This window comes from Sinohyriopsis cumingii, chromosome 6 (genome assembly GCF_028554795.1).
Source record: "Sinohyriopsis cumingii isolate HCF-2022 chromosome 6, ASM2855479v2, whole genome shotgun sequence".
Taxonomy (NCBI): Eukaryota; Metazoa; Mollusca; class Bivalvia; order Unionida; family Unionidae; genus Sinohyriopsis; species Sinohyriopsis cumingii.
Genome location: NC_142966.1, coordinates 51,269,902 through 51,291,809, shown reverse-complemented (window position 1 = coordinate 51,291,809; position 21,908 = coordinate 51,269,902). Strand labels below are relative to the sequence as shown.

General features: G+C 31.9%; 1 long non-coding RNA gene across 1 annotated transcript; it reads left to right on the top strand.

Annotated features, from left to right (window-relative positions):
* Positions 1–529: 529 nt before the first annotated feature.
* Positions 530–21,902, top strand: LOC149796919 (uncharacterized). Its single transcript, XR_016421480.1, has 3 exons — positions 530–584; positions 4,929–4,998; positions 21,526–21,902. It is a non-coding gene; the product is annotated as an uncharacterized LOC149796919 (long non-coding RNA).
* The last annotated feature ends 6 nt before the right edge of the window (positions 21,903–21,908 follow it).

Here is a 21,908-nt window from a genome sequence, read left to right as displayed (position 1 = left end):
TTCACAATATTATGTGATGAATACTGTGTGTGTTGAATGTGATAAGCTATACTTCAAAATGAAGAGCTTTTTACTCTAATGGAAAATATTGGGTGCGAAAAATAATCTTTATTGGGGATTGCACCGAGACAAGGAAATCCCAGTCGCAGGGTTAAATTATTTGTCCACGAGCCAAGCTCCTTGTAACTCCTTGACTTGGATTTCGTTTGTTTCAATGTAAACTTCACCATCGATTATATTAATCACAGGTGTTTTCCGCGACTATTACGGTTTGGATTTAACACTCATTTGTTTCATTATTTAGTGTTCTAATTCAGCACCTGCTACTGCTTCGATTATAAAAATCAAGGCTAAAAAATCTGGCCAAGTAAACTTGAATCAAATGCTCTGTAATATTTTATGCAATGCAACCAACATTAAAAATTTTCAGGAGTCATTTATTTGGAACAATCAGTCAGACATGCTGTATCTCTCTAATGCCTATGACACATGTCAATTCTCACAGAAGCCAGACTATTCGTAATCAAGAGGAGTGTTGCGTAAGACTTGGATCATTAATAATGCAGTGGTGTGTTATTATTTTTGTAAGTATCGATTTCATTTTGTCTCTTTGTATTTACATCTAATTATTCAATTTCAAAAGCATTTAAGAGCATGAGGTTGGTTATGAAATGGTCTGTTACGTCACAGCAATATAAATAGGCTAATTAGTACCAAGTCTATTAGAGCAATGTGTCTTGCGTAAGGGCACACCACGGTATCTTACCAGGTTGATCCAACGGTAGAATCCAGCACGTTTGCCACTGAACCAGCGCGGCTTCTATAAACATGGGATTCTTCTACTAGAGACAATATTCCATATATTAATATCAGGAGTTACTATTTCAATATGAGAGTGCTGACATCGAGTTCATCGTTTCAAGAACTACAATATTTGGCATCATATGGTGAAATGAAAGAACGAGTGTCATCTATAGCTTATGCTATATTAAATGATTCCTTCAACGTTCATCTTCTAATATATAATCAGGTTACCCATCACACATTTGTATGTTGTTTGGATTTAATTGATTAGTAATTGAAAGTAAATATATATATTTAATAAAACCAAAGTGACTCTACAATGAACATGCAGAATATTACATTTTGTGTCAGGGAATATTTATCGAATATTTGATACCTTTCAGTGACACAAAAAACGCGAGTAGAGCTGGGACAGAGATTTCCAGTTCAAAAACTAAGTTTTAAAATAAGTTTCATTGATTTTGTCTTCGTAGGCTCTATTAAAACCCAGAGTTGACAATAATGTCATCAAAATCAACTCGAATAGTCAAATAAGATTATACTATCAAAACCGTTTGAGCAATACCTGAACAGCTTCTCAGTTATCCAAAATCTAGTTGTAAAAAAAAATTCTTCCCCTAGCCATACTTCAGTGATATAATTTTAAAGCAATACTGAGAGCTTCATTTATTGAATTTTAAAACCAGAAAATCTAATTGGATAAGCCTCTTTCGAACACAAAAACCAAGTGGCTCAAGCCATGACGACTCCATAAGGGCACCACATGCAAATAAACTTGTCATCTATTTACAGTCTCTGTTTTTTCAATAAAGTTTTACGGTATAGCAATACAAGTAGGTTATTTAGTGTGAAGGTAATTCGAGTAAAATGCCTTGCTCAAGGAAACACCATGGTAGTTAACCCGGAATGGTCCGTTGGTAGTATTCGAAAACACACCCTCTCAGTCGTGAGTCGGCACGCCAACCATTGAGCCACCGCAGCTCCATGTTTTAATATACGGTTACACTACTTCATGATATAAAAACCGATGACGTTATTGGTCCTCCTTTTCAAATTCAACACCAACTAGGTTGCGTTTATTATTATCTGAATTGAAACTAACTAGGCGCCACAGCAAACATTTTCAAACTTTAATTCTTTTAGAAAGAATCATATAAGTCTTTGCAGTTTCAATGCCTTCATTGTGTTTATTGTTTGTCTAGTCTCTTTGACAAAGACAGAGTTGTAAGCGCTTAGGCTAGTTAAAAAATATTTTACACTGTTCGGAATCTCTCTCTCTCTCTCTCTCTCTCTCTCTCTCTCTATATATATATATATATATATATATATATATATATATATATATATATATATATATATATATATATATATATATATATATATATATATATATATATATATATATATATATATATATATATATATATATATATATATATATATATATATATATATATATATATATATATATACCACATACATTAAAATGAACATGGCTTTTAAAGTGTAGGTATACAGCAATTTGATAGACCAATGCTATTGTATATCAAACTGTGATTCGCCAATGGCGCAATAATATGCTTATATAAACATTTTTGCAAATGTGTGCTGTTGATTCTAGATCAATGATGAATCTCCAGTAGTTAGTCATTAGTGACGTATGAAAATAATGATAAAAACTAACAATAATCCCCGCTTTCTAAACGAATTTTATATGATACACAATTTCACCGCAATCATTCATGCTTTCAATTTCCCCTCCCCTCTCATGCATAATTGACAAACTACGCAACAATAGAGAGTGAGAGAAAAAAGAATTTGGGCTCGATGAAAACCTTGATGAATATAACAGACTTGAACACTGTCATTTAAAACATGTAGTTTGTAAGTCTAGATATAAAAAAAAAAGAAAGAAAAGAAGAAAAATAAAACCCAAAACAAACATAAACCGATGACTTAATGGAAAAGTTGATGGGGAGCTACAAAATTAAATATTATGTAAATACTGTCCACACTAACAATGTTGTGTGGGCGTTGTAACTGGATATTGACGAAATACATGCAACACATTGCAATGTCTGATGTACACTGGAAGTCTTTATTCAGGCAAAATGGTCTCAGTCTGTCTTAATCAAATATCTGAGTGAGAGCAACATGCATCAGAGTAACGAAAGGGAGGGCATACATTATCGTGCTAGTTGTTGTCTTATAAATCATATATATTCTTTCAAGAATGTTGAGTCCTCTGCCAACAAGATGAGTACATCCAAATGTTGAACACCGGAGCGGTAACATGATGAATCACACCTGAATGTCAGTACAGCTATTTAAAACACTTTTAAATCACTTTTAATATATCACAATACGCGTAAATAGTGTTCATTTTTAGATCTAACTTGTTTCTCAGCTTTGTCTTTTGTTTTGCCAAGAGTAAAGTGCTGTCCATCATGTTTCGCAACTGCATGATGTTGTTTCGTAGAGGACTTCGCTCAGGAACTAGTGGGTCTGGGTCGTCATCTTGCTCCTTTAACAATACCAATGATAGTTGTTTGCAATCTCTGTAACCTCGTGGTGGACACAATATTAAAATTTGGGTCATAACTCTGTTGCTATCGCCATCTTGTACATTCACGTTCAGGTGACAATCATTCTCGTAAACTCGGGTTGTTGTGGTATAGATTCTTGATGCTGCTGTTGTTCCAGACCCGATATATCACTGGAATGTAAGCTTTGAATGCAAGGAAAGGGCGTCTTAAAAGATTTTGAAGTTTACAGGCTCTAGCCTTTTTATTTAATATTTTACGCACAACAAAACCATACTAAACTGTATGATAAATGATTGAATACATGCATTGTAAGAAATATAGTATACATGAGTATATGCATTGGTCTCTCTCTTTCTCACTCATTCCCTCCCTTTCTCTCAAACATGCCATTGTTCATTATTACAAATATACTACAGCATTAAACTTATAACTAAAATATCATCAATACTTAATTTTAATATTTTAAACATATTTGGCTCTCTCTGTGGGGGCTACTCATGGACTAGAATCTGAATGTAAAAAGACTGATTCTCAGTCAATGCTAGGCTGATCCCAGCATTACAGTGTATTCTGGACCGATCCCATCTCAAGTAGAATTGGTGCTAGGCTGATCCCAGCGCAATGTAAAAGACTGATTACCAATCGGTGCTAGGCTGATCCCACCATTACAGTGTATTCTTGGCTGATCCCAGCTCAAGTTGAATTAGCGCTAGGCTGATCCCAGCGCAAGTAAATTCTGTGATATGCTGATCCCAGCATTAGAGTATATTCTGGGCTGATCCCATTTTCAAGTAAATCTATGCTAGGCCGATCTCAGCATTATTGTTTATTCTGGGCTAATCCCAGCTCTAGGATAATTGGTGTTTTTCTGATCCCAGCATTACATTGTAATCTGGGCTCATTGCAGCTTCTACGGACTGTGCTAGGCTCATCCCAGCTCAAGTAAAATCTGTATTGGGCTCATCCCAGCATTCAGGTGTATTCTGGGCTGATCCCAGCTTAAGTAGACTATGTGCTAGGCTGATCGCAGCATGCTAATGTATTCTGGGCTTATCCCATCTTAACTAAATCTATGCTAGGCAGATCCCCGCATAAGAGTGTATTCTGGGTTGATCCCAAATTCGTGGAATAGAGCTAGGCTGATCATAGCATGAAGAAAATATTCTTATATTTTTCCTATTTAAAACTGTAAAAGAAATGTATTTAATGGGCATGACCTTTACGTTATTAGCATAGCTTATGAGTATCCGATTGGGGAAAAATATCCTATCTCATGGTAGTCCCATGCGCATGAACAACATAACGGCACAACCCACGATGTATTCATTAATGGGTGGTGACTAGGGTGGTGGTGGGCCATTACAAATCCATAAGAAAATTTTCCTGACCTTACGGTTCAATATTTGCTTGTAATAATCGTTTTTATTTATTACAATACCATGTTAAACACAAACTGTACTTGGATTTGGTAAGTATTAGGTATATATATATATATATATATATATATATATATATATATATATATATATATATATATATATATATATATATATATATATATATATATATATATTGCAGTCATTGCTTTTGAATGGATTTGTCCGGTCCGAATGGATAAAGGAGGGAGCTTGCAACGTGTCACGCACAGGTAGGTATGCATATATAAAGACAAATAGAATATTTACATATAGCATGTCTTACTTAATATAACAATTACATAAAAATATCCTTCCTCTCTCCCAGCACGCACACACACAGACAGACACCCCCCATAGAGACATCTCTCTCTCTCTTTCTCTCTCTCTCTCTCTCTCTCTCTCTCTCTCTCTCTCTCTATATATATATATATATATATATATATATATATATATATATATATATATATACATACATACATACATACATACATACATACATACATACATACATACATACATATAAAGACGTCATAATGAGACAACTCATGACTGATAAAGATTCATTATAATTTGTTTTCAATTGCTAATTGTAGTGAAAGAATGTTTGCAATAAATATGATTGAAACTGTACACAGTGATGTTTCATCACAGCGTTATAATCTCTCCAACTATTATATCAACCAGTAACTCTAACCGATATTCTAAATTATCCTCTTGATTGATCACCATCACGTTTTCAAGACTAATTTACACGTATTTGTTGTTGCAGTAAAGCCACAGTGTCATCGAAATGAACAATATGTTATGTGTAGAGAACTGCAAAATCTTCTTCTATATTTTCTGAAATATATACACCTCTATTACATTGAAGTTTTAGTTGTAAAACTGAATCATTGGAAAAATGAAGGAACGACAGCAGCATTGTTCGATGCATAAATATAATCAGTGTGGCCCTTATAAAACTTCTGAACCTTTCCATACATACTTCGGTTTTTATAATTTATTCCTTTACCTGTTACTGATATCCATAATCTACTTCATCAAATGTGTTTGTTCTCAAATCGAAAAGAGAAGAAAATACAGCCTAACTTCCGCTTTTAAATATATTTCCACACAGAAGATAAAAGAGTAAACATATTGTCCATCGTCGAAAAATCTTATTTGTAAATCCAACATGTGCATAGCCTATGAAACAATTTTCACCCCCTCCCTCAAGTGTTTAATAGTAAGTTTAAAATAGCAGTAAAAGTATTTCACAAAGTATCTTCAAGAGATATGCATCAAAAGATCCTCTTGTCATTTCTCCAGCCAAATTGACAAATATGACGTATAATATTTGTAGCTACCGTTTCGAAAAGATCATCAAAAACCAGTCAAGGTAGGAACATAAAAAGATGGACGTATATGCATACAATGTGTCATCGGAATCATCTTAAGTCTGGGTAGTTTGTATTTTAGCAAGGACGTATATGCATACAATGTGTCATTGGAATCATCTCAAGTCTGGGTAGTTTGTATTTTAGTCTGCATAAATCGTGTACTATTTCATCATTTCAGATCATATCATTTATCAGACTTTTCATCGCCTTCATCGCCTTCAAACTCTATTTTTTAGAGATTTAAAATAATCTTGCCAATTCTGATAAAAAAATAGAAATTAACATTCCAAGTTATAGGATTTAAATCTTCTCCACGGAATTTAAATGTGTCTACATTTAGATTTTGATTTAACCTATCTTCTGATTAAATAATTCTATACCATCAAGGTAAGGGCCATCAGATATAAAAGGGAACTGTCAGAATGTATGTAATGGACAGCTTTAACATCTGTATTAATCTGCAAGTTGAAGGATTTAACAAGTAGACATGCACAGTCATCCAAGTCAGGAACATTTACGTTACAATGACAATTCTGCACATTTGAATTTGGAAGAAAAGCAGTTAATCTTCGTGAATATAGGCTCCCTCCCCTATTTACGAAATGTACAAGAAGATCGTAACCATCAAGGAGAGGTTTGTAAGTTTCTGTTGATTATCTCCATGCTTCACATTCTCCGATTATGTCATGTCGTCTACGATATTCGATATAGATATCAGAAAAATGTTTTCTTCTGGTGTTCCTTGCTAACAGAAATTTAAATAATTATCTTTACAACTGCTTCATAATCCATTGTTGATGATGGACCATTTGTAAACCCCAATAGATTTTAAAAGTTTGATGCAATGAAACGTTCCAACAGAGTTTTATGTTCCATTTCGAATTGAGTTAATGTTCTATGTGAACCATCTATAGACATCTAGCGGTGATAGCTACACTAAACTAAATATGAAGGTGTTAGTGAAAATAATATAGGCACAGGTTATGTTAGCCCATACTCTCTCTGTAGGGAAAATAAGGTATATGATAGGTAGTAAAATGACTTTAAAAATAGGAAAATGCCATAAACGAAAAATAGAAGATCAGAAGAAACGGGTTGATTAATTCAAGACGGCTAACTTCATTATTGCATAAATCTCGAACAGCGCTGCCAAACATATTTTCCATGTTATACTTTATCATATCATGGACGGAGCCTGTTGTAATAACAACTATTTAACCAAATGTCATTAACATTATCAGATTCTTTTTTATCTTTTGATCGTTTGCAATGTATTTCTTTCATAGTTATCAAAGTCGCACTCGTAGGAGATAGAGGTAAAACTATCTTATATGACAAAAATCCATCAAAAGTATCTCGTGATGTTTGATGAGTACATTTTGTAAAATCTGCAATTGCAGATTGGAAGAAATGTTTTAATTATTGATATCACCATATACGACATCTGGCAATGATCTGGAAATTTTACTATGATTTCATACTACTTCCTGATTTATTTCTCTTCTATTTTCCCGATTCATTTTGAGTACAATGTTTACTAGTTATCTATAACTATGTTAGAATAATTATCTTCAATGCCTCAGTGTACTTTTCCGATTCTTGAAAATTAAAGTTATTTATGGGTTTATGTTCAACAAGTCCCAATTCTTTTTCTATGTATGCTTACCCATTTAAATAGCACAAACAAATGGCTGAGATGGTGGATATTTTTGAGAAAGATTTTAAAGATCCTGTTTACTTTAATGGTTTGGTAGATGCGCAAGTCCAAAGAAAAATAAAAGATTCGGCAAATCTGGCAGATGAGTTTTATGGTCAATATATTGTTACATTGTTTCCTCAAGAACGATACAAAAATAAATTTACTTTTTTCCAGAAATTCTGACTTAAACGTAAACAATGATATTATTTTAAAATATGAAACAAATATGCTCATAGTGCTTGATTTTGAAACATGCCTTATTTAAGGAGCAATAGGAACGTTAGTACAAAACTTTTAGAACCCACGACCTCCCGCCTCCGAGGCGGACGCTCTAACCACTAGGCCACCGGAGCGGTATAACAGGTAATAGAAGCGAATAGAATAACTTATGACTTAAGACAGAAAAAAGTAACTAAAAGGAGTAGAACATCTACTGCAGTGAAAAGATTATTTACAGCACAAGATGAAAGAAAATTAAGCGATTATGTAAATGATGTAAAAGTGTAAAATTTGGTACGTGAAAATAGAATCTATGAAAATTTATGGTGAAACATAATTTTAAAAAAATCAAAGAGCTAGGAAAAACCGTAAGCAAAATCAACACCAAGAAAAACAATGCCAAAGAGTAGAAAACATAAAATAGAACAACAACAACAATAAAGACAACATCAATCTCATTGCCTTTAGTTACTGGTTCTATCATAAACCGTTTGCTTAGGTATATTTTTGAAAATCGAACTTGAAAATAAATAAATAAATAAACATAAATAATATATATATATATATATATATATATATATATATATATATATATATATATATATATATATATATATATATATATATAAATATTGATAAATTTAATCGACTAACTTAAAACAGATATTTTTCTAATATCCAACTATACCATTGGTGAGACGGTCAGGATCTCTTGATATAACTCTGTATTTCCTAAATTTCATTCAAATGTTACAACAGAGATTTTTATAATCAAAGATATTGAATTACGAGACCAGGTAGTAAATAAATTAGAAGACCCTGATTAATGGTCATAAAGTCCGATTACATGTTATGTGTGTCATCAAATTAAGCCAATATTTAAATGGAACGCTGAAATGCTATACACACACAACGAAAAGATTATACAAAGGTAATACCCAAGAGTAATGGAGGCAATGATACAATCAGAGAATGCAACTATAAAAAATAATTATTTATGAATACAGAATAAAGAAAAAGAATCATCAATATTTTGTTACTAAGTAGAACTAACACTAATTTTATGAATAGAAAAATTCTTAAAAAGCAAAATTTATTTAAATAAAAGTGCTGAAATAAATGGCACAATGGTAGTTTGTTACACAAAATACCAAAGTCTGACAGATGGATATTACCGTCTCCTCAAAATCGTTTCCCAACTAAGAGAGAAGTTAAAAATGTGAATGAAAATAGAACGTATTTGCCGAAAGACTATTATTTTAAAAATGTTTAATGAGCATAGATTTGAATCTGAAAAAGACACAGTCCTGTAGGTCTTTAAATCACACTTGAAGAAGTCAGTAACCATTATCGTGAACGTAGGACTGACCAAAATATCAACTAAAGGCTCCTTTTGTTCCTCAGTGTTTTTGAAAGTGTCTTTAAGCCAACAAGACTGAGCCTGGATATTGTCACGACCTAAATATGTAATCGATAATAAGGAGAAAACATACCAGCTGGATTTGGTCCTTCTGTTAAACTAACTCACAAGAGCCGATAGTTTACAGCTAAATAATATGTACATTTTGCATAAATTGCAAAACCTGCTTATGAATAACAAAAACCAAGTAATGCTGCTAAACAATATATAGTAACAAAGATGATAAACATTATAATTCATTTCTCTGAAAATGAGTCCTACAAAAGCATCTACAAAGTATGAGATCATGATAACTTAACCAAAAAATGCAAAAGCTTTTTCACAGTCAATAAATATTGCATAGAATCTACTCCTACATTTTCTTAAATATGTAGAAATTAATGTACATAATATAAATATATTATCTGCCGTGGAATACCCAGCTCTAAATCCTGCTTGTTCTTCGCCCAGTAATTCGTTTTCCTCCACCCATTAATTTATTCTGTTATTTAAAATCGATGTAAACACTTTGCTTAATACAGGAAGTAAACTAATGCCTCTATAATTAGAGATTTCATTTGCATCCCCTTTCTTCAAATTTGGTATGATGATAGCCGTTGACCAATATTCTGGATAATATCCAACATCGAATAATTTATTAAATAATATTGTTAATAATGGTGCAATTATATTGCTCGTACATATATATAAGTCGCTGGATAAAGCATATATTCCCCCAGCTTTGTTATGTTTCAGTTTACTAAATGTTAGGCATACCACTTCTGCAGTGATTGTTCTATCTAAAGTCTTGTGAATTACTTGAATGTTTTCAGTTTCCTGTATCTGGTCAACCGAGCTGGAATAATTAAATAATTCAGAAAAATATTCATACCATATTGCGCCAGAAAAGTTGTTGATCTTTAGAGCATAATGCAGATAAAAGGCTATTTATGTTTTAATTTAATATGCTTTTGCTTGCAATTAGTAAAATATTTATACATATTTCTATAAAATTTATAATCAGCAAGTGATTCACTTGTACGTTTTAATCTAAACTGTTTCAGATATCTTAAGGCTTTGCTTTTGGCGTTTGTGCAAAATGTATCAAACCAAGACTGGCATTTAACAATTCTTCTTGGAGATATCACAGCCGGAATTTGCTTTCTATTGATTGTTTGTATTGTTCTTGCTGCATAATGGTATATATCCGTAATCGTTTCGACACATTCATTAAGTTTGTTATTGTTTATATCATTTAAAATCGTGTTCATATTTTGAGATAATAGATCTTTGCAATTTTAGATAAAAGATAGACCTTCTTGATTGTTCCATATGTATTTATTTATTTCGTTACCCCCAGAGAAACCTAGAGCCTTTTCCTCTGGTTTACCCACGTAGACAAGTGAAAATATAATGGACATGTGTATTGGTTCCAATCTATCATCTATGTCAAAGGATGATATATCGTTTAAAACACATACATCGGCTAAGACATCTATTGTTGAGGCTGAATTGACGTGCAGACGTGTAAATTTCCCTATCCCTTTTTCTGATCCACATCTACCATTGGCGATTCTCAGTCCAGTCATTTGGCACAGTTGTAAAAGTTTTTCTCCGTAGCGATTTATCTCCCTTAAGTCTTGATTAGCCCGATCATACATAATTAAAGTCTTGAAGTTGGACAAAATCATATTTGATAACATCTGGTTCCGAACCAGCATAGGCGTTAAAATCACCTACAATTATTATTTTATTGTCAGCATATTTAATTTTTAGGTGAGCTAACTCATTTTCTACCACTGCGTATGCATTTTTTCTGAATGGATAGAGGACTATTCAGGTGACAAATAGACAAAACCAAAAATTAAGTTCCACTTCAGTATGCAAGCCTTAAACGAAACAACCAAATAATATTTTTGAGGCACCTTTTTATCCAGATATATTAAAATGCTTGAAGAGGGGTTCACGAACGAAAACCGAGATTCCCCTGAATTTCTTCTAGCAGACTGTTATTTAATTCTTACGCTATCAAAGTTTTTGTAACCGTTAATATTAGACTGATCGATAGTTTCTGCCCATGTTTCAACAAAGCCTAATATATCTAAATGTTTCAACATAATTAAAAAAAATCTGACCTCTCTTCTCTAGAAAGTTTCTCACTTAAACCATATATATTCAATACCAAAAAACTTAGCACAGAAGTAGAACCGTTCTCCTCATACACATTTTGCAGTCCTATCTTTTGTCTAAAAGAAGATCATCGTTTCTAACCTCATCAAATACATACGTGTGACCGTCTATTATTAGCTTGTCATATTTGTATAATAGTTTTTTCCTTTGTTCAATGGCTTTTTTCAATGTCGGGTAGAGATTGTCACGAGCTTTCCTCACGCTAAATGGAATATCTTCAGCTACACATACGTGAACTGCTCTACTAGCTGACGCTGTGCTATTGTTCTCAGACGTGGTCCTCCTGGCTATTCTACGGGCTTCTTTCCTTGTTTTTATGTAGCGTTGCTGCACGTTCTGCAATCACGGGTCTTGGATTTTCATTTGATCTCAGCCTATGGGATCTTTCTGAATATAAACCAAGTGCATCCCTCATATACACTTTAATCGATGTTTATGTATCCTCCCACTTCTCTATTTTCTGTTTGTAAGCCTTGTTCTACATAACTGTTGGAGAGATAACGATTGCATAATTAAAGCAATATTTATATTCCAGCTGGTTAAAAGTACTACCGACTTTGTTTCTCCACAATGTATTTAAACACAACACACATAAAGTAATGTCATAATGTTCTTTTAAATACATTATTTCAATGTTTAATAATGTTCTGTGTGAATATCAAATTCAGTATTGGTTTATGTTGTTAACAACTCACTTTGTTATTAGCATATACAGATATAGCAATTCCTTTCATATTATTCGATTGAAGTTTACTTCCTCATAGTTTTAATGTTAAATAGTTTTTTATATTTAGACAAATTTCGAATATATGTTGTATAGAACGAATACAGAGGTTATGTTTTGATCATCGTATGTCAAAATACCTTCTCATTTTCCTTACAGCATAATTCATCATTTAATCATAACAAATGTATCGATGTATTATTAACTTATAGCGTATTTACGTAACTTTATTGTTTGTAAGCATTTCAACCCTACATGCCAAACTCGTCTTCACGCCTTTTTTGTTCAACTGCAGCATTCTTTCAAACATGTAACGATAATACCGTTATGATCATACACATTCCATTTATCCACATCCACGACTTTTTAAAACATTGAAGAGTTAATTAGTTCTGAAAAATCATGAAAGTATCTACAACAAAGTATATATAAATTTATGAGCATCTGCGTATCATTTTGTATTTATCTGCTAGTGTATTAAGCTAACATTGTAAAATCTATATAATACTTCCTGTGTTCTTTCTAAATCGTGCCATATACTATGGTTATTTGTATAAACAAAACAAATATCTACGTTCTGCATACAAAATGTACTTGCTGAATGTTTGTGCCGATGCTTTATTAATGCTCCTCTATTAATGCTACTGGTGTCTTCTATTTAATAGTATCAAGGCTGATTTTTCATCGAGAACATTATATTTCTGAGCTCTTAGTTTGGGATTAAATATGTAATTTGATATAAATTGTATATAAGTCTAATTGTTTAACATTTTAATTATGTACTTTTGTAAAACTATCTATTGTGTGTGACATGTATTCCGAAAAAGGTGATGGCGTATACATAAGGCCGTAAATGTCGCTTAATTATTGAGGTATTGTTTCAGCTTTGTATGTTTCTAATACATTAATATTGTTCTTGAAATGTATCTTTTTAGTCATGATTACTACTACTGTTACTACTTATTCACCATACCTGTATACAAAATAACAATTTTATAACAATACACAACCAGGTATAACTATTGTCTCCACTTCAGACTCCGTTTTGTGTTCTAATTCTATCAAAGGACGCCATATTATTGACAGCCATTACTGTGACCATTTCAGTCAAAAATCTATGATTTGTCCACTTCAGTGCGTCCTTTATCCACTTCACGTTTCAACGAATCCCTTCAGTCGTAAACCGTTGTTCCATATCATTAAAATTTTCTCTTAACCGTGCTCTTCTTTGTCTAATTTGCAAAGATTACCATGTACCACACATATATTTTAACCACTTCTTCATCAATACATATTTTATTATTTGTATCGTGTAGTTCTGTTACAGCATCAAGCTAATTTGATAACAGTGACAAAATCTGTTCATTTAGCACTTTGATCTTTTTCTGAAATCAGTGATAGATAAATCATTAGTTGTTCTCGCTGGTTTGATATTACATTCATACTTTGTCACTGCTTTTCTTAATTTTTACGTTATCTCATTTCAAACATTCATGTTTTGCAACTGTGACCAAGAAAAGTAGTCCTAATTATGACCTTGTTGTTTCAGTCAGCAATTATGTGGTAAAACAAATTATCTTATCCTGAACGTTTTATTGTATCCCTTTGTTTAAATCACATTGTTATTGTTCAAGTTTTGATAATAAAGTATTATAGTGGTTTAGACATTTCTTTATTTTTTCCATTGGAATCACTAATGCATCCATCTTTATATATCATTTGTTTTAATAGGTTTATAAGTATTGTAGAAAGTATAGTATCTCTTCTTGTCGATCTGTATTTGCAATAATAATTTTGCATCAGGTAAAGCGCTAAAGCATGTTTGTTTTGTTGAATATCTATTTCATGCGTTCACTAATCTATTTTTGTATCTATTTTAGCTTTAATGTTTCTTTTGCAACGCCCTGTTCAGTCAATATAATTTTGATATCTGCTTGATCTGTCCTTGTGTGAACATCTTTGAAGATGTTATCATTTAAAATCTTTTTTTTGCATCTGACTACTAATGCGTACAGTTTTAGTAGCAGCATCGTTTGCTAGTTTTGGTTCGTCTGAGTCGATTGATAAGAAGTTCATTCATGTTTAAAGTACGCTAAATATTTAATGCGTACTTTGTTTTCCCTCCGATATTTCATGTCTTTTGTCTTGCAGTAATTTACAATCTCTCTATATTTATTTTGCATGGGAAACGTAGATTATGGTCTATGACATATCCGTGTTCATATTTGACACATATAGTTTGCTTATTGATCCACTTTGTAGCTGCTTGCAAAGGCTATTAACAATTACGAAACTATAATCAACATTCAAACGCTTTTAGGCTTTCACCAAAAAGGTTTCATTTTATTAACATACTTGTTTAAAAGAGATTGGTTTCAACAATATTTGTCTACCAATACTATCATGGTAGAACGTAGGTCAAATTAAACAAGCGATATTGAGGATTTGATCAGCAAGCATAAGCTTATTTTGATCTGTCTCCCCTATAACAATATGTATTGTTGTTATGCGGCTGATGTGAATAACGAAGACATGTTATCGCAAAGATTGAAACATGATAATGAGGTACTAAAGTAACAGATTGTAAATACAATATTGTAATAATGTCAGACAGTAACAAATCAGTGTTTACATGTTACTGCAGACATCCAATTCAACAAAAGAAGAGATAAAAGAAAAGAAAAGAAATAATAAATTAAAAGCATGTTGTCACTTATGGAGCTGGGGAGGGTAGATAAAGTACTTTTAACTTTTTCCTCGGGTGGTATGTATTTATGCCGGAGATATGTCAGCTTAATGTAAAGACGTCATTAATGATCAGTCAAATCTTTTAAATGTAAGTATGTGCTTATGGAACGAATTAGAGATTGAAATCAAACTTTTACATATATGTCAAAGCTACCTTTCCCGTCCAAGAGTAAGCTTGAAATAAATATCAGTTACCTAAATGGTATATGCTTGTTTTAAATTTCGCCTTAAGTGTTCAGCTGCTAAATAATGGGCCTTTGCGTGTGAAGCCTTTAATAATTTCAATCTTATATACTTGTATTACAATTTCCCCATAAGACTTCAGTTGATAAATATTTATAATTTTCTTATGAAACCATCAATTCATCTTGATCATTAAATAGAAATAATTAAAAATAATAGATTATAATGATTGTAAAACAATTTTAAAATAAATGTTTGAAAATTCACAGTGTAACTTTTATGCCCTTGACATTTTGTCCTGCATGCCCAACATTACTATGATAATTCAAATTGTGACTTTTCTGTCCAAAGTGTATTTATAACCTCTTGTGCTATGACTTTCTGTCATTTTTCGTCGATTATCATCTATGTTACCACTTGTGTCCGTAAAACATGTTTCTTTGTCAGGTTATTCTTCTGCCATAGCATGGGTCATTCGTACATAATCAATGTATTTCCCTCTGCTTAGTTGCGCAGTGCTTTTACACAATGTTATGGTGTTCTATCAATCTATGTTCTCTTTAATTTAATCCATTTTTAAAACCTAAATTTAAGTTCTTGCCCTCCTCTATATATTTAATTTAACTCACGTGTGCTTCAATATCTTCAGTAAAGAAACCAGATTAATAAATGTAATTTTTCACTAATTTAAATGACATCTTGAGCCTATTGCAAACTTTAAAATCGTCCTCACTAAACTACAAAGATACCATAAATACTGAATTTTGCGTTCTTTCCTATACTATATTGATAATATTTGTTATTCTGCATGCCATTTATTAGTCTTTTTTGCCAAAGTGTGTAATAATATACACGGATAAAGACATGTTGATTCATGTAATTTTCTATTAAAATAACATAAACTAAAGTTATCATTTGCTTTAGTGATTCGACAGGTGTATAGGTTATTTTAGTCAGATATTAGTTCTCAAGTAATTTTGGCATCAACAACTCCGACTCCAAATCACCAAGTTCTATGTCATGTTTTGGTGAGGGTGTTGCCATTTTATTGTTATGCAAGAAGAATTGAATCAGTTTTTCGTCTCTAGGAGCATCTCAAGAAAGGGACATTTTATGTTTTCGACGTGCGATTACTTGACTGTTGCTGCTTTATTGCAAGTTTTGTGGAATGGTTGTTTGTGGAAAAATACCAGCAATTATAATTTCATCACCTATTAAGTAAAGCTACTTTCTTTTTTCATCTTCAGTTAGTATTCATTTTTCCCTCAGTATGTGTTAAGTTTTCCTGCTTCTTGTGCATTTTTTAAAAGTCTTTTCAATGTTTAACAAGTTGTTAACCATTTTATACCCAACTTGTATCTTTCTTAGTTTGTGTTTTATTTGTTCAATTTTGGAATCATAATTTGTTCCTCTGTATTTTAATTCGAGAGATTCGAAAATGTTATTGGAGATGATATAAAAAATGATATAAAACATAATAGCATAATAAAAAAAATATTATGTTAAAGAAAACAATACGCATTGAAGAAAACAGAGCAAAGGATAGTCAGAAATTGAATGTTAGAGAATGGGAACTAACACGGAAATCAGAAATCGGAAAAAGAACACACTATACTGAACACCAAAATTACCGCAACGACGGACATCGGGTGGATCAATTTGCTAGATATAGAGTTTAAAGACAACTGTCGACGACATGAAATTTGATGATTAAAAAAGTTACAATCGGTAGTCTTTTACCAAAGATATTTCAATTTGCTAAACCTCAAGGTGTATATGTCATTTCAGTCACTGTGCATCTTCTTAAGTTAACCGATCCACAACAACATCAACATGCTTTCACCGGTCAAGCACACGTAATATGAAGGTTAGTGATAGCAGATAAACAAATAATAAAATGCCATCAAAAAAAGAGATAAGAGAACACAATGAGGACTTTAATCTTGTCAATATATCACTTTAATTACTCAGGTGATTTTTCACGATATTCTTTTTGTTCAGATTGCTTGATGTTATGAAAGTAAGATGGTAGTCGTCCTAACTTAAATGACAAAAGTCCCCTTATGTATCGAATACAATTTTAAAGTTATGCGATTTTCTTAAGTTTGTGTGGAATTTACTCAATCCATTAATTCGTTGAACTTTGTTAATTAAACGTGTTGGAAATTGGATGATAACATTTCATAAATACTTTGATATTTTCGGTTATGTTGAACTAACAAAATATTCATATTTTGTCGTGATTTGTGTTCATTCATATTTTCTAACCATTTGTTAGTTAAGATTATTGCACTTATCACTGTTCACGTATAGTTTATAATCTTTAATAGCAGTGGTTGGTCTCTGGATTTTGTTCTTTCAAGTAGAACCTACTTCTTTTTTCAAGTTGTTTATTTCTCATTCAAATGCTTTGAAAATGGCAAAAGGTGCCAGTAAGTGTGATCAGATAAATAGGTAAGCCAAGCTTACGATCTAGGATATGATATGTGTCGGTCTCTGATTCAACCAGTAGGTATGATCACTCCCATAATAATTTACTAATGACGAATTGGAAACTTTGACAAACTCCTTAGCATTAGTGGACGGATGGAAACATTTTCTTAAACATTATGTTAACATATATCAAGCACAATATAAATGAATCAAACCTTTGTAAAAAAACATTAAGGAAATAAACGTTATATTAAGACAAGAATGAGATTTAATACAAAATTATCTAGAAAATATAGTCATAATATATGCTGGCTCCTAACTCTATACAGAGAAGAAGAGGTGGGCCTAATTTTCTTGCGTCTGTAGGCTGAAAAAAGAGTGTGCTGGGCATCAAATGATCAAAACAACCATCTTTGGAACAAGAAGCTACCATCAGACACAACAGAACACTTCCTTAGGATAATTCAAATTAAAACAAAATCCTTGGACCTGCAAGCAAAAGAAGCAGGTGTTCTTACAGATCAAAGAGTAAAAAGAAAGCGGATAAGTCCACAGGGGTAATTATACCTGAGAGGATAAACATATGCCATGAACTTTATAAAATCAGAAACAGATATCAATATAAATATTAAAAATTGGATAGAGGACATTAAGATTTTTTTACAAACAAAGAGATGCACCCAGAATCGATTGGCATGGCGTTGTGGTGAAAAATCCATGACGCGTGGTAAAAGCAATGTGAAGGGGTCTGTCCTCGTTACGATAGGACGTCAGACAGTTCTCTGCATATACTCAGTATGTTAAGTGTTGGAAATTGTGAATCACAAATAACACACACACACACACACACACACACACACATATATATATATATATATATATATATATATATATATATATATATATATATATATATATATATATATATATATATATATATATATATATATATATATATATATATATATATATATATATATATATATATATATATATATATATATATATATATATATATATATATATATATATATATATATATATATATATATATATATATATATATATATATATATATATTATAAGCTGGATAGAGGACATTAAGAAAGATTTTGACAAACGAACATATGCACCAGAACAGATATGTATGTGGTGGTGGTGCAAGAAGTATTATTTGCAATTGCAGTGAATAATGTAAATAAATAAATCTACCCAAACTAAAAATTGAACGCAACTGTAAGACTGAATCCATTTGGATGTTAAGGTAGGAGTGAGTAATGCTTCCAGTAATCAACATTGATATTAAAAACTAAGATACAATAATAGAGCTAAGATATAGGTTAACCTCCTTTCTAAAACATTCAAAGTTGTCAACAAGTTTAGGAATTTCCATTGAAAGATATATGCCCTTGACTCAGATTCAAATAAACATGTTGAATTCCAATGGAAATGATCGGAATATTCAATCTATAATTACAGAGAAATATTAGCTATATTTTAAGCTCTTTACAAAATAAATATCACTAGTCCGCTAGATCATGAAATTGTTTTTGGACTGCGGTCAGTTACCAAGCACAGATACACATAACATATAATCACGGAGAACAGAAAATAAGCAATACAAATTAAATATACAAAACAGTGTAAATGGGGCATACTCCGACATATGTAACAACTACTATACGTTTATGTGACAGTCACCTATTGTTTTTACCAATATCCAGTATGCTACCGATTCTGAAGACAGTTAACATATTTTAAAAGTGATTGTAAAATACTGTGGCCCCAAAGGCTGGGCAAAGGCAATTACCACCATCGCAGTCAATAAATAATGAGAGAGCTGCACAAAGATTTGAAAGGCTTGTTCAGATTCACAGAAAGTGATTGGTTAATATATGACATATCAAACCACAAAGTATGCAAAGTTGACTATTTGGTGAAAGCATTTTCGCAAAGTAATCAAATGAACATAAAGAACAAACAGCCAGTAATTTTTGTATTTCAAGTTAAACATGAAACTTATGTTTTGCACTTAGTGTATATCATTAAGAGCAAAACACAAGTTTCATGTTTACCTTGAAATTTTGTATATTTGTGGATCTTAATGACATTACCATATTCCATATGTTGACATTCATGCTGGCTAATTTCGCGGTTTTTTTCGAAATCTCATCTTACTCTCCGCTCTGTATTACGAATAAAATCACTGACCAGTTGTATAAAACAAATGTTTTTGGCGGTTACTCCTCATGTTACAAGATTTAAGAAAAGCGGTTTATTTAAATGTTGTCCAGAAATTTCATGTCAAGTTTCAGAAATGTAGGAATTATGTCATCCTCAAAAACTGGTAAGTTTGTTTTGTTGTTAGAATATTAGGAGAAATCGAAACTTGTAAGTCAGCTTGCGGTCAATTATCATGTTTATATATATATATATATATATATATATATATATATATATATATATATATATATATATATATATATATATATATATATATATATATATATATATATATATATATATATATATATATATATATATATATATATATATATATATATAGTCACTACTCTATGATCATAATGTAAGCAAAAGAAATAAGTGAAATCAACTTTTAGAAAAATTTGCCAATTTATTATCAAAGTCATCAAATCAAAATATATGAGAAACTTATGAAGCGAATGCAAAATAATTATAAACGGTTCTGCTCAAGCCTAAAAGAATCAAATCTTCCGAATCAATTTCAGAGTTTCGAATGTACTGGTCTGCCAACAGCCCTGATGTATCAAAATGGCATTGTCCAGAACTCCTTTGGATAAATTCACAATAGTCCTATAATAATATTTTAGTCCAATGAGCATATTGTAATTCCAATGAATAATCTAATGTTGACTCTCATATATCATCTAAACCCAATATTAAATACATCTGCAGACTGATGTCGCAAAGAAAACGTAGGAAATAAGAATGAAATACTTGTCCAACTCTACTAACTTATATACAGGCACAGAGTCCTAAAACGCAATTTTGTCGCCTACTCACTACGCGACACTTAGCTAATATCCCACATCGTAAAAGAACCCCTGACCGAACCATCCAATGGGAAATAACTTAATTCTTTTAAGAACCCACCTGGCCGACCTGTTGAATGAGAAATTACCCCAAAGTTGTAAACACGTGTTATTATTAGAGCCTTGACAACATCTTTTTAAAGATCATATGTAATCTAGAATCACTCTTTATATCTTAAAATATAATCTTTACCCGTGTACAAACATTAGCTATGTAACATATTTATATATAATCACTACACTTTATAGCCTTGAACAAAAATACCAATACATATATATATATATATATATATATATATATATATATATATATATATATATATATATATATATATATATATATATATATATATTAAGGAAACAGATGTCTAACTGATACACACGTGACAGTCATCTACTAAGCGGCCACTGAAAAATGTTGAACTAGAAATACAATTCTATCAAGCGGTGAGCAGCCACGTTTACTTGTTCCTATTATTACTCGCAAATACAGGTCGGAAATCACAAAAGCCATTTAATGAGATGAAATTCCTCTGAGGTCATCATGCAAGTTTAAGTTCTCTCACTTGGACTCTTCTCGGACTTTGTTTACTTTGCTCATAGAAATGATCACCGGTACACTGAAATTGTAATATTAAGTATTTATTGGTGAATGACAATTTGTGTTGTTTTGTTTCTGATATAAATATTTGACCAATTTACTTTTCAGGAAACAAGGGGAAAGAGTTCATACTAGTATCTGGCTTCAGTGCCCATGGGCCGTTCGACGTAAAGCTTTTCGTTTCATCAACTGAAAATGTGTCAGTTAGTGTCGAATCCTCTAACCCTGGATTCAGAACGCAGCTTATCATAAACAATGCAGGAACACAAGAGGTTATTCTCGACAGTAGTATCGTGCAGACTGAAAACGGTATCAGTAACAAGACCATTATTATTCGTTCTTCTTCTGAAATATCTGTCCACGGCCTACGCGATCCTATCGATTATTTAGCGGAGGCTTTTACAGCATTACCGATCGAGTCGCTGTCAACAACGTATGTTATATCATCATATCATCCCTTTTACCATAGCTACATTGTTATCGCCAGCGTG